Source organism: Drosophila mauritiana, unplaced genomic scaffold (assembly GCF_004382145.1).
Source record: "Drosophila mauritiana strain mau12 unplaced genomic scaffold, ASM438214v1 U_9, whole genome shotgun sequence".
In the NCBI taxonomy this organism is placed as follows: Eukaryota; Metazoa; Arthropoda; class Insecta; order Diptera; family Drosophilidae; genus Drosophila; species Drosophila mauritiana.
In genome coordinates, this window is record NW_022881529.1 from 25,974 (window position 1) to 40,765 (window position 14,792).

At 42.8% G+C, this 14,792-nt stretch overlaps 2 non-coding genes across 2 annotated transcripts; both read right to left on the reverse strand.

Moving 5' to 3' along the window:
• Window positions 1-10,554: 10,554 nt before the first annotated feature.
• LOC117149932 lies at window positions 10,555-10,733 on the reverse strand. The gene has a single exon (XR_004460626.1). It is a non-coding gene; the product is annotated as a 5.8S ribosomal RNA (ribosomal RNA).
• A 686-nt stretch (window positions 10,734-11,419) lies between these two features.
• Window positions 11,420-13,414, reverse strand: LOC117149934. Its single transcript, XR_004460628.1, has one exon. It is a non-coding gene; the product is annotated as a small subunit ribosomal RNA (ribosomal RNA).
• Window positions 13,415-14,792: the final 1,378 nt, after the last annotated feature.

Sequence of the window (14,792 nt, forward strand, 5' to 3'; positions counted from 1 at the left end):
ATGATAGAGACAATATCATATGCGTCACTAAATTGATGACGAGGTATTTGGCAACTTGATATAATTCTTTAAAGTCTTTATATCAAAAATTATATGATAGGGACAATATCATATGCGTCACTAAATTGATGACGAGGTGTTTGGCAACTTGACACAATTCATTAAAGTCTTTATATTAATTATATGATAGGGACAATATCATATGCGTCACTAAATTGATGACGAGGTATTTGGCAACTTGATACAATTCTTTAAAGTTTTTATATCAAAAATTATATGATAGGGACAATATCATATGCGTCACTAAATTGATGACGAGGTGTTTGGCAACTTGACACAATTCATTAAAGTCTTTATATTAATTATATGATAGGGACAATATCATATGCGTCACTAAATTGATGACGAGGTATTTGGCAACTTGATACAATTCTTTAAAGTTTTTATATCAAAAATTATATGATAGGGACAATATCATATGCGTCACTAAATTGATGACGAGGTGTTTGGCAACTTGACACAATTCATTAAAGTCTTTATATTAATTATATGATAGGACAATATCATATGCGTCACTAAATTGATGACGAGGTATTTGGCAACTTGATATAATTCTTTAAAGTCTTTATATCAAAAATTATATGATAGGGACAATATCATATGCGTCACTAAATTGATGACGAGGTATTTGGCAACTTGATATAATTCTTTAAAGTCTTTATATCAAAAATTATATGATAGGGACAATATCATATGCGTCACTAAATTGATGACGAGGTGTTTGTTTGGCTACAGGAAAAATCATTTATTTATCGAATCATCAAGCAAAGGATAAGCTTCAGTGGATCGCAGTATGGCAGCTGCTCAACCACTTACAACACCTTGCCTGTTACAAAAGTCGTTTACAATTGATTCTAGGCTTTGTCATTGTATTAAATAATGCTTTTATATGTAACTAGCGCGGCATCAGGTGATCGAAGATCCTCCTAATTTACTATGTTACAAATTACATTGGCATCACATCCATTGTCGTTTATAAAATAAATTATAAACTTTAAATGGTTTAGAAGCCATACAATGCAAATTGCCCCTTATTTATCATTGCAGTCCAGCACGGATACGACCTTAGAGGCGTTCAGGCATAATCCAACGGACGTAGCGTCATACCACTGTTCGCTCGAACAAGTATTGTGCCATTGGTCCGTACCTGCGGTTCCTCTCGTACTACGCAGGAATGCTGTCGCAACAACGTTTTGTCATTAGTAGGGTAAAACTAACCTGTCTCACGACGGTCTAAACCCAGCTCACGTTCCCTTGCATGGGTGAACAATCCAACGCTTGGTGAATTTTGCTTCACAATGATAGGAAGAGCCGACATCGAAGGATCAAAAAGCGACGTCGCTATGAACGCTTGGCCGCCACAAGCCAGTTATCCCTATGGTAACTTTTCTGACACCTCTTGTTAAAAACTCTTTAAACCAAAAGGATCGATAGGCCGAGCTTTTGCTGTCCCTGTGTGTACTGAACACCGAGATCAAGTCAGCATTTGCCCTTTTGCTCTATGTGTGGTTTCTGTCCGCACTGAGCTGGCCTTGGGACACCTCCGTTATTATTTGAGAGATGTACCGCCCCAGTCAAACTCCCTACCTGGCAATGTCCTTGAATTGGATCATACCTGAGTAATTGGAGTTATACCAAATTTTCAAATCAAAAATACATAAATGCATCGTTTTATTAAAGAATTTGTTTGCGATTATATAACAAACTCGTGATACTTTGATCAAGAAGCTTGCATCAAAACCCAATACCATAAGATATAATAAATATATCCGTATAATGGCTAGGAAATGATACACGTTCCATTTAATCAAGTAAGTAAGGAAACAATAAGAGTAGTGGTATTTCATTGACGATACCAAACCGAGGTCTAATATCTCCCACTTATTCTACACCTCTTATGTCTCCTTACACTGCCAGATTAGAGTCAAGCTCAAAAGGGTCTTCTTTCCCCGCTAATTATTCCAAGCCCGTTCCCTTGGCTGTGGTTTCGCTAGATAGTAGATAGGGACAACGACGACTTTTCAGATCTCTCCGAACTTGTTTTACGTGGCGTGTTCCACACTGAAGGGATTACAACCACGACACCCTGAACACCCACAAGTGGTGCATGTATCAACATGGTGTATGTGTCTGGATACGCCAGACAAGCGTCCCGGACTAGAAGCTATAGCTATGTACATAGCGACCACCCCGGTAGCAATTCGAGTACTTGCTTGCCGGGCAAGCACTCCCCCTTGCTGAGGAGCGAGATCTACCTAAAATCTCTACTGATCTCTGGGTCACAGCACCCGAGTTTTGCGCAACTAGCACCGTAACTCAAACGTCGAACACGAAGGCTCTACCCGCGATATGGGTACCAACCACAGCCACCACGATACTCCCACCAGGGGGCCTACCTCAATGTGCAGTCTTGGATAGCTGCACAACCCGTGGTACCGAAAGAGAGGCTCGGTGGGCCTCCTCCTTTTGCTCCGACAAGCAGGGTTAGAGGGACCTATGGCTATATTAGTCGCCTCTTACGACAAGCAATAGCGGACTGTGGAAGTATTCTCGCCCGCTAACCACACGGCGAAGTTGTTGGGCTAAACACCCCTCCTCCTACGGAACACTTCGTCCGCAAACACTGCCAGCCGTTGAGTCCTCTGTTGATCTTCCAGGATTCTATCGAAGGTCCAGTTTTCGCCAAGGCGCTGCACTCCAAGTCCATCGAGGTTCCGCAAATCTGCATATAGGGGGCAAGCGCACAATATGTGCATCCAGTCCTCATATGGATCTCCACAAGCGCAAGCAGTGGTATCGCTGAGGGCTCTCCCTTGCAAAAATGCGTTAAACGACCCGTGACCTGTCAGCAGGTAAGACGTCCTCATCGAGAATCCAAATCTTGGATCCCGATAGGCGAGAGTGACATATGGGATGAATTTATGCGTCACCCGTCCTGGTTCGCTGTCATCATCCCATCTGTTCTGCCAACTCTGCAGTAAGCACTCTTCTAGGCGAGTCTTCCTCTGCTTCCAGCTTAGACACGTAGTGTCCTCGTCATATAGCCAGTCGTTCTCCTCCAGCGGGTATCCACGCTTCAGCTTGTATTTGACCGCTAAAAACTTAGCAGCCAAGTCAAGCGGGGGAGCTCCACCAAGTACCTGCAGTGCCACTGTGGACACTGTTCGGCATACCGAAAGGCATCCAAGCAGGATTAGCCTCTGGCAGGAGGCTAGTCGTCTCCGGGCGGCTACTTGCTCGGCGGTGTCATACCATACCGGGGCACCAAACAGCACACAAGGTGCCATGAGTCCGTCATATATGGTCCGCCTGGCTCGAGGACTGAAGCCCCAGTCGGCTCGAAGCACACGCGCCAATGCTCCAACGACTCCGGTCATCCGCTGGCGAAGCGAAGCTATGTGCGTGAGGAATTTCATTCCTTCACTGACCGTGATGCCAAGGTACCGACAGCTACGCACATACGGAAGGTTCGCTCCAGCAAACCTCACCGTAGGCGCACGTCTCAAGGCACCTTTTAGCAGCATTATTACCGTCTTGCTGGTCGAGACGGCAACGCCAACTTCCGCTCCCCACGCTTCTACGATGGACATCAGCTGTGCTCCTTTTTCCTCTAGCATAGCTCGGGAATTTCCCTCGACGAGAAGCAGCAAGTCATCAGCGTATGCACTCAGCTGGCAATACGGCTGGAGACGCTGAAGCAGTACATCCATCAGAATGTCCCAGATAAATGGGCCACTGATTGACCCCTGCGGGCAGCCTCTAGTTACCGGTACTTCCACAGTACCGGAACTGCTTCGGATCACTGCTCTTCGGCCGGAGAAAAAGCTCTGCCACAAGCCCATCTCCCGGCATCCCAAGTCTGCTAGTCGGCGGAGTGCAGCACTCCATTCGACGTTGTCGAATGCTCCTTTGAAGTCCACGAATGTGCCGAGCACGTATTGCGCCGGGCTGGCACAAACACTGCTCTTCACGTGTCTCCAAGCATCCTCCACACATCGTCCTTGGCGAAATCCAAACTGCCATCTGCAGCCTTCCGGAAGAACTTCTCTCACACGATTCACCATGATGGCCTCGAGCACCTTACCAAAGACTGGCAGCAAGCATATTCCTCTATATGAGGAGGGCTCACACTTGTCCTTATCTGGCCCTTTGAGCAGCGAGACAACTCGTGGGCACTTCCACTCAGCGGGAAAGTATCCTAATCGGATGCATCGGGAAAACAACGATGCTAGGTGCTCGGGTATGGCGCGCCAGACTGCCTTGCAGATAGTGCCATTGATGCCGTCCAAGCCGGGAGAGCGCCTGCTCTTCAACCGGGCAACACATGCATCAACCTCGAATTCTTCGAGGGCCGGTGGGACTTCCTCCGCGATGGCAGTCGGTGCTTCGGACTCCGCAACTGGGAAGAAATTGCGGAGGAGCACTCGTGCACAGTCACCCCAATCAGTGATGAGCTCGCCATTCACGCGGAGGCACCCAATCTCCGTGCACTTTCTGCGGCCTCGGCAAATCTTGTAGACGCGCCCCCATGGGTCGTCGGCATGATCTCCCACGAAGCGTTTCCAGTCATCCATTTTCGCCCTCCCAATGAGCTTCTTGTAGTTTGCTGAGGCCCGCCTCAGCTCGACCACTACACGCTCTATAGCGGCACCGTCATCACGACGCCTTCCATCTTGGAGTAGGCGACGAAGTCTCCGGACTTCGCGCCTTGCAGCGCAGAGGTCGGCAGTCCACCAACGTGCTCTCCTGTTGGGCGATCGAATTGACTTTCTTCCCAGCGCAATATCACATACATTATGTACTATACTGCGCAGGGTCGAAACTTGCTGGTCCAACGGCGACTCTGAGAAGTTTTCCGGAAGTTCGGCTGCTCTACTCACCATTTCCTCCTTGAACAATCGCCAACGTGCATTGGAGAAGTTCCAGGACGGCACAGGAGCTATGCTCTCAACTGCGCGCGCGGTAGTTGGTTCGGCCACAACAGTAATGATGTTGTGGTCACTCAATTCCCACTCGTCCACTCTCCACTCATATGTGGCCCACATAGATGCTGCCTCATTGACGATTGTCACGTCGATATCGCTAGTAGCTCTGTGATTGTCGAACGTGTACACCTCTGTTGACTGGTTTAGGGCGGCGACTCTTGCCTCCAGCATCCACTCTGACAGCAGCTCACCCCGTCTGTAGTTAGCTTGCCCCTCGGCATGACGAGAGAGTTTGCTAAGCCACATGGGGGACACTGCATTCGCGTCGAGGCCCAGGATTGCGGGGGTTCTGCTGGCCTGCAGCAGGACCGCATCCATGTACCGGAGGTACGGTTCCAGAGGTGCATCGAACTGGCAGTATGCGGCGCAAAGGAAGATTGAGCCAAAGCTCCCTTTAACGACCAGACATACGCCATAATCCGTGGTGAGGGTCTCCACTGGCATACAGATGGCTTCCTGTTGATCTACTAGGATGGCTGCCTTCCCTCGCCGATCGGTGAAAATTCTCATTCCTTCAGGCAGCACATCCATTCCGTCCCCGCCGAGATACGGCTCCTGCACCAGCGCGAACATAGACTCCGATCTCCTGAGTCGGACTCCGAGCTCGATGGTCGCAGCTCTGCCTCGGCCACAGTTCGCTTGGATGAAGCTAAACATTAATGTCTAGCTTGCACCCTCGCCAGCAACGCCCCGTATATCGGGCACACGTTCGAGAGCATGTAATGCCCCGAGGGTTGCCCTCTGTGACGGCAGTTCCGGCAGTCCACCGGGTTTTGGCACTTTGCCGCGGTGTGGCCTTGTTGCCCGCACTGGCGGCAGACATTGTCCTTCTGCCGGCATTCGCTGACCTTGTGGTCGAAACCCACGCATCTGTGGCAGGCGTATGTGCGGACCTGTGCTCGGCATCGGAATGAGAACCACTTGATGTAGACACGACCTACATCAAGCTTCGCCATCGCGCGGTCGTCTACCTCTAGCGTTACATTTACTGTGGCGCCGTCGGTTACCGACCACGCCTTGGTCACCAGGTGCACGGACTTCTTAAATTGGGACATAGTCATATCGCTGTCGAAGTTATTTCCATGCAGCTCCTGCATGAATTCCTCAGGGCCGATAGCTGTGTCGACGTCATAGACGACGACCTTCGGCTTCTCGGCCGCATTCCGTGCCACATTTAGCCCAACTTCAGCGAACCTCTTTGATGCTACCACCTTCTGCAGCTCTCCAACTGAAGGAGTACGAATGATCGCACCACCACCTCGACGGAGCTCACGTACCTCATGTACTCTGACTCCGAGGGAGGGTGCAACCATCGTTCGCACCTTTTCCGCTATAGCTTTCCCCGATAGCGCAGGGTCGTCGCACTTCACCACCGCTGACCACGTCTCGCGAACCTTGGTGGTCCGCGGGGCAGCGATGGGTGCAACCTGTGGCATCTGGGGAGCATTGGCGGCCGTATTCTTTAACGGATTCGACGACGGCGGCGGCGGTGGCGGCATAGCGAGCCGCGTCTCCAGTTCTCCACACCGGAGCATTAACGCCAGCACCAGCTCATCGTAGCGGCTGATAGCATACGAGAGCTCTTCCGTGTCCACTTCTCCTAGGCTGCGGAAGCTGCTTCTCACCATGCGCTGGGTGGCCGACAGCTCTGCCATCATGGCTGCTTGCCCAGCACGGGCGGCAGCGGTAGCGGCAGTGGCAGTGGTGGCAACAATTTTAGCAGCAGTGGAAACGGCGGAGGCAGCAGTGTGGTCGGCAGCAGGGGCAGCAGTAGGATCAACAGCGGTGGCAGCAGCGTGGGGGGGGGTAGCCGCCCGGGCGTCCTCCAGCGACGAAAACGCCTCCTCCAGTACACCAACGGGTTCTGGCACTCCATTCGATGCCAGGGCAACCAATTTCGCCTGCGTCGGCGCCGAGCTCTTAGAGGCCAGATGGCTTCTGCGCCTGCGTCGTTTGGACTTCCTCGAAGCACTACTTCCGCTCAAGGCACTCACGCTGCTGTCGCTCTCGATCGGCATAACTCCGATGGTGGCTCCTCCTACCGTCGACGCCAGCAACCGTATGCTCGTTTGCTCAGTGACAAAAGGTAGATGCTCTAGAGCTCCACCTATCGGTAGCGTCTGGTAGCACTAAAACTGTCCCTAGACACAAACCCTAGCAGTGACTGCCACCAATAAGCTTTTTGACAGCTGCTCAAAAAGCTTACTCGAAAAACTTACTCGTAAGCTCGCCTCGCAGCACGTGCGGAGTGGAAAATTTCCAATAGTTTATTGTTAATAATTTCCAAACCGCTTGTTTTTAACACTCGACAATTTTCACTCGACTTCCGCGGAGCACTAAATCACCGATTTAATTACTTTCCAACAAGGAAAACTTAGTTATTCGCAATCTGTACACGAGCGCAACGAAAACACGTCCGTCGTTAATCCATTCATGCGCGTCACTAATTAGATGACGAGGCATTTGGCTACCTTAAGAGAGTCATAGTTACTCCCGCCGTTGACCCGCGCTTACTTGAATTTCTTCACTTTGACATTCAGAGCACTGGGCAGAAATCACATTGTGTCAACACCCGCTAGGGCCATCACAATGCTTTGTTTTAATTAGACAGTCGGATTCCCCAAGTCCGTGCCAGTTCTGAATTGATTGTTAATTGATAATCGTTATAATTGATAAGAACTAATTGGTTTAACCCAAATAGTATTCTTAAAAATTTTAGCAAGAAAGTTCCACAATTGGCTACGTAACTAAACTATCCGGGGAACAAGTAACTAACATAAATGCTAGAAACTCTATTTACCCAGAACGAGCACATAAACCATGTTATTGTTTCCCAATCAAGCCCGACTATCTCAATCTTCAGAGCCAATCCTTATCCCGAAGTTACGGATCTAATTTGCCGACTTCCCTTACCTACATTATTCTATCGACTAGAGACTCTTCACCTTGGAGACCAGCTGCGGATATTGGTACGGCCTGTTGAGAAGTTTGCGTGTCCCCACCATAAATTTTCAAGGTCCGAGGAGAAAATATCGACACAACAGTATATGTCATGCTCTTCTAGCCCATCTACCATATCTCTCTGCGAAAGACTTCCATGGTAGTACGGCTATAAAACAGAAAAGAAAACTCTTCCGATATCTCTCGACGGCTTCTTTATGGTCGTTCCTGTTGCCAGGATGAGCACGAGGCCCATATTTAATAACAAACGGATACTCAACAGGTTACGGAATTGGAACCGTATTCCCTTTCGTTCAAAATTATTCAAGTGTATTATATTCGCTTTGTTTATATAGTTAGGCATTTTTGTTTTACTTGAAAATTTTCGGCTTTCGCCTTGAACTTAGGACCGACTAACTCGTGATCAACCACTGTTCACACGAAACCCTTCTCCACTTCAGTCCTCCAAGGTCTCATTCGATTATTTGCTACTACCACCAAGATCTGTACCAATGGCAGCTCCATGCAGGCTTACGCCAAACACTTCTACGCATACCATTGTACCTTCCTACTCACTAAAGTTTCAAAATTTATATCACAAGTAATATAAATCATCTACTTTAGCGGTAATGTATAGGTATACAACTTAAGCGCCATCCATTTTAAGGGCTAGTTGCTTCGGCAGGTGAGTTGTTACACACTCCTTAGCGGATTTCGACTTCCATGATCACCGTCCTGCTGTTTTAAGCAACCAACGCCTTTCATGGTATCTGCATGAGTTGTTAATTTGGGCACCGTAACATTACGTTTGGTTCATCCCACAGCGCCAGTTCTGCTTACCAAAAGTGGCCCACTGGGCACATTATATCATAACCTTGAACTTCATATCAAGAAAGTTAAGGTTCTTACCCATTTAAAGTTTGAGAATAGGTTAAGATCGTTTCGACCCTAAGGCCTCTAATCATTCGCTTTACCAGATAAGATTATTTTATATAATATTAAAATGCACCAGCTATCCTGAGGGAAACTTCGGAAGGAACCAGCTACTAGATGGTTCGATTGGTCTTTCGCCCCTATACTCAATTCTGACAATCGATTTGCACGTCAGAACTGTTTCGGTCTTCCATCAGGGTTTCCCCTGACTTCAACCTGATCAAGTATAGTTCACCATCTTTCGGGTCACAGCATATATGCTCAAGGTACGTTCCAGTTAGAGGCATAAATAATATAAATATACATTATACATAACTATATAGAACGCCCCGGGATTGTGTTAATTAGCTATAAATAGCTAAAAAACTAATCCCATTATTAGTCAAGTTAATTACGCTATTAGGTTTACATCCCAATAACTTGCACATATGTTAGACTCCTTGGTCCGTGTTTCAAGACGGGTCCCGAAGGTATCCTGAATCTTTCGCATTGTTAATCATACAAGAGCATATAATAAACACAAAAATCAATGATAATTATGCCATTATATAATTCCGAAAAATTAACGCTCTGTAATAATATAAATCTATCAGCACTTTATCAAATTAATAACATTTATTCTGTGTTAAAATGCAAGCAATTTAATTGGAATAAACTATAAGTTATATTTTATGATAAATTTGGGATATGCTAATAGATTACAATGTCCTTATATGGAAAAAATGCACATTATTCTTAATAATATTATTTAAATATTACAATTTTAATGATGAATTTTCCATAACGGATATTCAGGTTCATCGGGCTTAACCTCTAAGCAGTTTCACGTACTGTTTAACTCTCTATTCAGAGTTCTTTTCAACTTTCCCTCACGGTACTTGTTTACTATCGGTCTCATGGTTATATTTAGTTTTAGATGGAGTTTACCACCCACTTAGTGCTGCACTATCAAGCAACACGACTCTTTGGAAACATCATCTAGTAATCATTAACGTTATACGGGCCTGGCACCCTCTATGGGTAAATGGCCTCATTTAAGAAGGACTTAAATCATTAATTTCTCATACTAGAATATTGACGCTCCATACACTGCATCTCACATTTGCCATATAGACAAAGTGACTTAGTGCTGAACTGTTTTCTTTTCGCTCGCCGCTACTAAGAAAATCCTTGTTAGTTTCTTTTCCTCCCCTAATTAATATGCTTAAATTCAGGGGGTAGTCCCATATGAGTTGAGGTTGTATATATAACTATTTTTTGCCATAAATTCTTTATATATAAATGATAAAACAATCAATTAAATTCGTTATAAATAGTTCCAATAGTTCTTGTAAGCAAAGTTATTTTTTATCCATTTAACGAACCAACGAAGAATAATAACAAAACCAAGATTTTTCTTTTTCCGAATCATTAATAAGAGACAATTCTAGATGAAAAATATTTCAATTTTTTATGCTAGACATTTCTCAGTATTATTTGATTGAAAAAGAAAATATTTCTCTTCGTTTTTCACATTCAAATGTGAGATAATGTTTTTCATTTCTTTTTTAATATTATGAATAAAATCATTATTTAATCCAATAATATACCATATGCTTATAAAAAATTTATAAACAACTTAATTAGCATAGTCTTACAACCCTCAACCATATGTAGTCCAAGCAGCACTATAAAATTAATTAAAGTACATAACAGCATGGACTGCGATATGCGTTCAAAATGTCGATGTTCATGTGTCCTGCAGTTCACACGATGACGCACAGTTTGCTGCGTTCTTCATCGACCCATGAGCCGAGTGATCCACCGCTTAGAGTTTTATAATTCATTTTTATATAATATCAATATTGTTTTTATTGAAAGAAATTAAAAATACACCATTTTACTGGCATATATCAATTCCTTCAATAAATTTATTTTTATACCTAAAAATAAATGTTGCGATATGTCTTAGTTTCATATAAGCATTATGTATCATAAAAATCTGGTTATGGTTTGCTATTTTGGGTGACACATACTGCAAAATTTATATAAAACATTAACCTGATGGATGACAGGTACAAACATTGTATATTTTAGGTTGTTGCATTAGCCAACGTATGCTCATAACATAGATGAACAATACATATTCGCAACGCGTGTATATTATGGTCCATATACACACACACTTATTTTGAATACCACATTCAAAATTATTTTAATTTTAATTCGACTTCTACTTTCAAATTTTGTTCAGTTTCTTCGATTTCCATTTTCGAGAATTTGTTTTTATAGGAAACGCCATTGTTGTAGTAGGTACTGCCACAAATACGCACAACAACATTAATAATGTTAAAGTCTTTTTATGAGGTTGCCAAGCCCCACATATAAAATAAAAGCCATCTTCATTTTATTTTGACTTTAACTTTTGATTCCGTGGAATCATTTTGTAATATTTTTATTTTGGTAAATTGTATTTATTTGTATTATAACAAATGTTTATTAACGATAAGGATATTATACAATAATGATCCTTCCGCAGGTTCACCTACGGAAACCTTGTTACGACTTTTACTTCCTCTAAATAATCAAGTTCGGTCAACTTTTGCGAAACAACCGTAACACGCAAGGCGTCACAGTGATCACGTCCGGAGACCTCACTAAATAATTCAATCGGTAGTAGCGACGGGCGGTGTGTACAAAGGGCAGGGACGTAATCAATGCGAGTTAATGACTCACACTTACTGGGAATTCCAAGTTCATGTGAACAGTTTCAGTTCACAATCCCAAGCATGAAAGTGGTTCAGCGGTTTACCCGGACCTCTCGGTCTAGGAAATACACGTTGATACTTTCATTGTAGCGCGCGTGCAGCCCAGGACATCTAAGGGCATCACAGACCTGTTATTGCTCAATCTCATTATTGCTAGACGCAATTTGTCCATTTAAGAAGCTAGTGTCCTTATAATGGGACAAACCAACAGGTACGGCTCCACTTACATAAACACATTCAAACACAATAAACATTTTACTGCCACCATGAATGAAGGCTACATAAGCTTCAGCACCATAATCCTGAAGATATCTATTTAATATATTTGAGTCTCGTTCGTTATCGGAATTAACCAGACAAATCACTCCACGAACTAAGAACGGCCATGCACCACCACCCATAGATTCGAGAAAGAGCTATCAATCTGTCTTACACACTTATGTTCGGACCTGGTAAGTTTTCCCGTGTTGAGTCAAATTAAGCCGCAGGCTCCACTCCTGGTGGTGCCCTTCCGTCAATTCCTTTAAGTTTCAGCTTTGCAACCATACTTCCCCCGGAGCCCAAAAGCTTTGGTTTCCCGGGAAGCGACTGAGAGAGCCATAAAAGTAGCTACACCCAATTGCTAGCTGGCATCGTTTATGGTTAGAACTAGGGCGGTATCTGATCGCCTTCGAACCTCTAACTTTCGTTCTTGATTAATGAAAACATCTTTGGCAAATGCTTTCGCTTAAGTTAGTCTTACGACGGTCCAAGAATTTCACCTCTCGCGTCGTAATACTAATGCCCCCAAACTGCTTCTATTAATCATTACCTCTTGATCTGAAAACCAATGAAAGCAGAACAGAGGTCTTATTTCATTATCCCATGCACAGAATATTCAGGCATTTGAAGCCTGCTTTAAGCACTCTAATTTGTTCAAAGTAATAGTACCGGCCCACAATAACACTCGTTTAAGAGCACTAGTGCAGGTTTTTAAATAGGAGGAACATATGAAAAAATACAAGTATTTAATCACATATAAGAACTCCACCGGTAATACGCTTACATACATAAAGGTATAGTACTAACCACAATTGTAAGTTGTACTACCCGTATGAAGCACAAGTTCAACTACGAACGTTTTAACCGCAACAACTTTAATATACGCTATTGGAGCTGGAATTACCGCGGCTGCTGGCACCAGACTTGCCCTCCAATTGGTCCTTGTTAAAGGATTTAAAGTGTACTCATTCCAATTACAGGGCCTCGGATATGAGTCCTGTATTGTTATTTTTCGTCACTACCTCCCCGAGCTGGGAGTGGGTAATTTACGCGCCTGCTGCCTTCCTTAGATGTGGTAGCCGTTTCTCAGGCTCCCTCTCCGGAATCGAACCCTGATTCCCCGTTACCCGTTGCAACCATGGTAGTCCTAGATACTACCATCAAAAGTTGATAGGGCAGACATTTGAAAGATCTGTCGTCGGTACAAGACCATACGATCTGCATGTTATCTAGAGTTCAACCAATATAACGATCTTGCGATCGCTTGGTTTTAGCCTAATAAAAGCACATGTCCCATAAGGTTCATGTTTTAATTGCATGTATTAGCTCTAGAATTACCACAGTTATCCAAGTAACTGTTAACGATCTAAGGAACCATAACTGATATAATGAGCCTTTTGCGGTTTCACTTTTAATTCGTGTGTACTTAGACATGCATGGCTTAATCTTTGAGACAAGCATATAACTACTGGCAGGATCAACCAGAATAATGTTTTTCCTTCATATTCCATTCATATATTTTGAATCGAAATAAGCAATATAATAGATATATAGATATATAGATTTTTCACTTTATATAATTCCATGATTTTTATTATATTGAATAAAATTCAATATTTCGCCTTTGGGTAAAATTTTAAATATATAAGTAAAAAAATCCATTCGATTACGGCCATTTTTATATAGCATTCGTAATCCATATTTTCATTTTTAATTTATACTTGTTTTACCAATATAACAAGAATTTCATCTAATTATTGTAATATATATATTTCTATAATTTTATCTTTTTATACATACATATTTCATTATAAAATATCATTTTATTTCCAACATACATAATTATTGTATCCACACATGTACAATTTTTGTTTAACCAATATAAATATTAAGTTAAATCATTTGCATTTTGAAGATAAATTTAAAATTTATCTCTTTTCATATATATCTCTGGTAATATATAACATAAAACCAAGCGCATATGATAATATTTCCACATTTAATATATAATTTTATATTTCTTTCATAAGAATCCATATTTGTATTATACCGTAACGATATAATAATCCAACTATACGGCAGGTAATAAATTAATATTTGCCTGCCTCCAAAAATTAACGATAATATATGGAAACGATTTGTTATTCTATATATAATAGAAACTTGACTTTTGTTTCAACGATATTATCTATAAAGCGTATATTCCTATTATCCGCGGAGCCAAGTCCCGTGTTCTATAGAACTGAGAAACAAATTTGTACGGATAATAATATACTTTATTGTATGTAACCAATATAAACATAATCCGAAATAAATATTTCGAATAATGCGGGAGGTCGGCAACCACTGCCTACCTATAGTAGTTTTTGAACCCGCTGTCCTCAAAGCGGGTATTTTCAATTCCGTTTGCCACCCAACATACGGGCTATTCTCTTATATATTAAGAGATTATAGGAACATTTCATTTTTTTTCCATTATTCATATATAATATGATTATTTTTTCCCTTATACATATAATAATTAATCATTTTCATATGTATATTATTTAATTTACTCATATTATTGCCAAAATCATATGAATACATAAGTTTTGAACAATATGAGAGGTCGGCAACCACTGCCTACCTATAGTAGTTTTTGAACCCTCTGTCGTAATTCCGGTCGTTTACACTACTATACCCTCTCACTATAATGGCTTTTCTCTATAATACTAAGAGAATGTGGGATATTTTCAGCATTTTTTCCCTTATACATATAATAATTAATCATTTTCATATGTATATTATTTAATTTACTCATATTATTGCCAAAATCATATGAATACATAAGTTTTGAACAATATGAGAGGTCGGCAACCACTGCCTA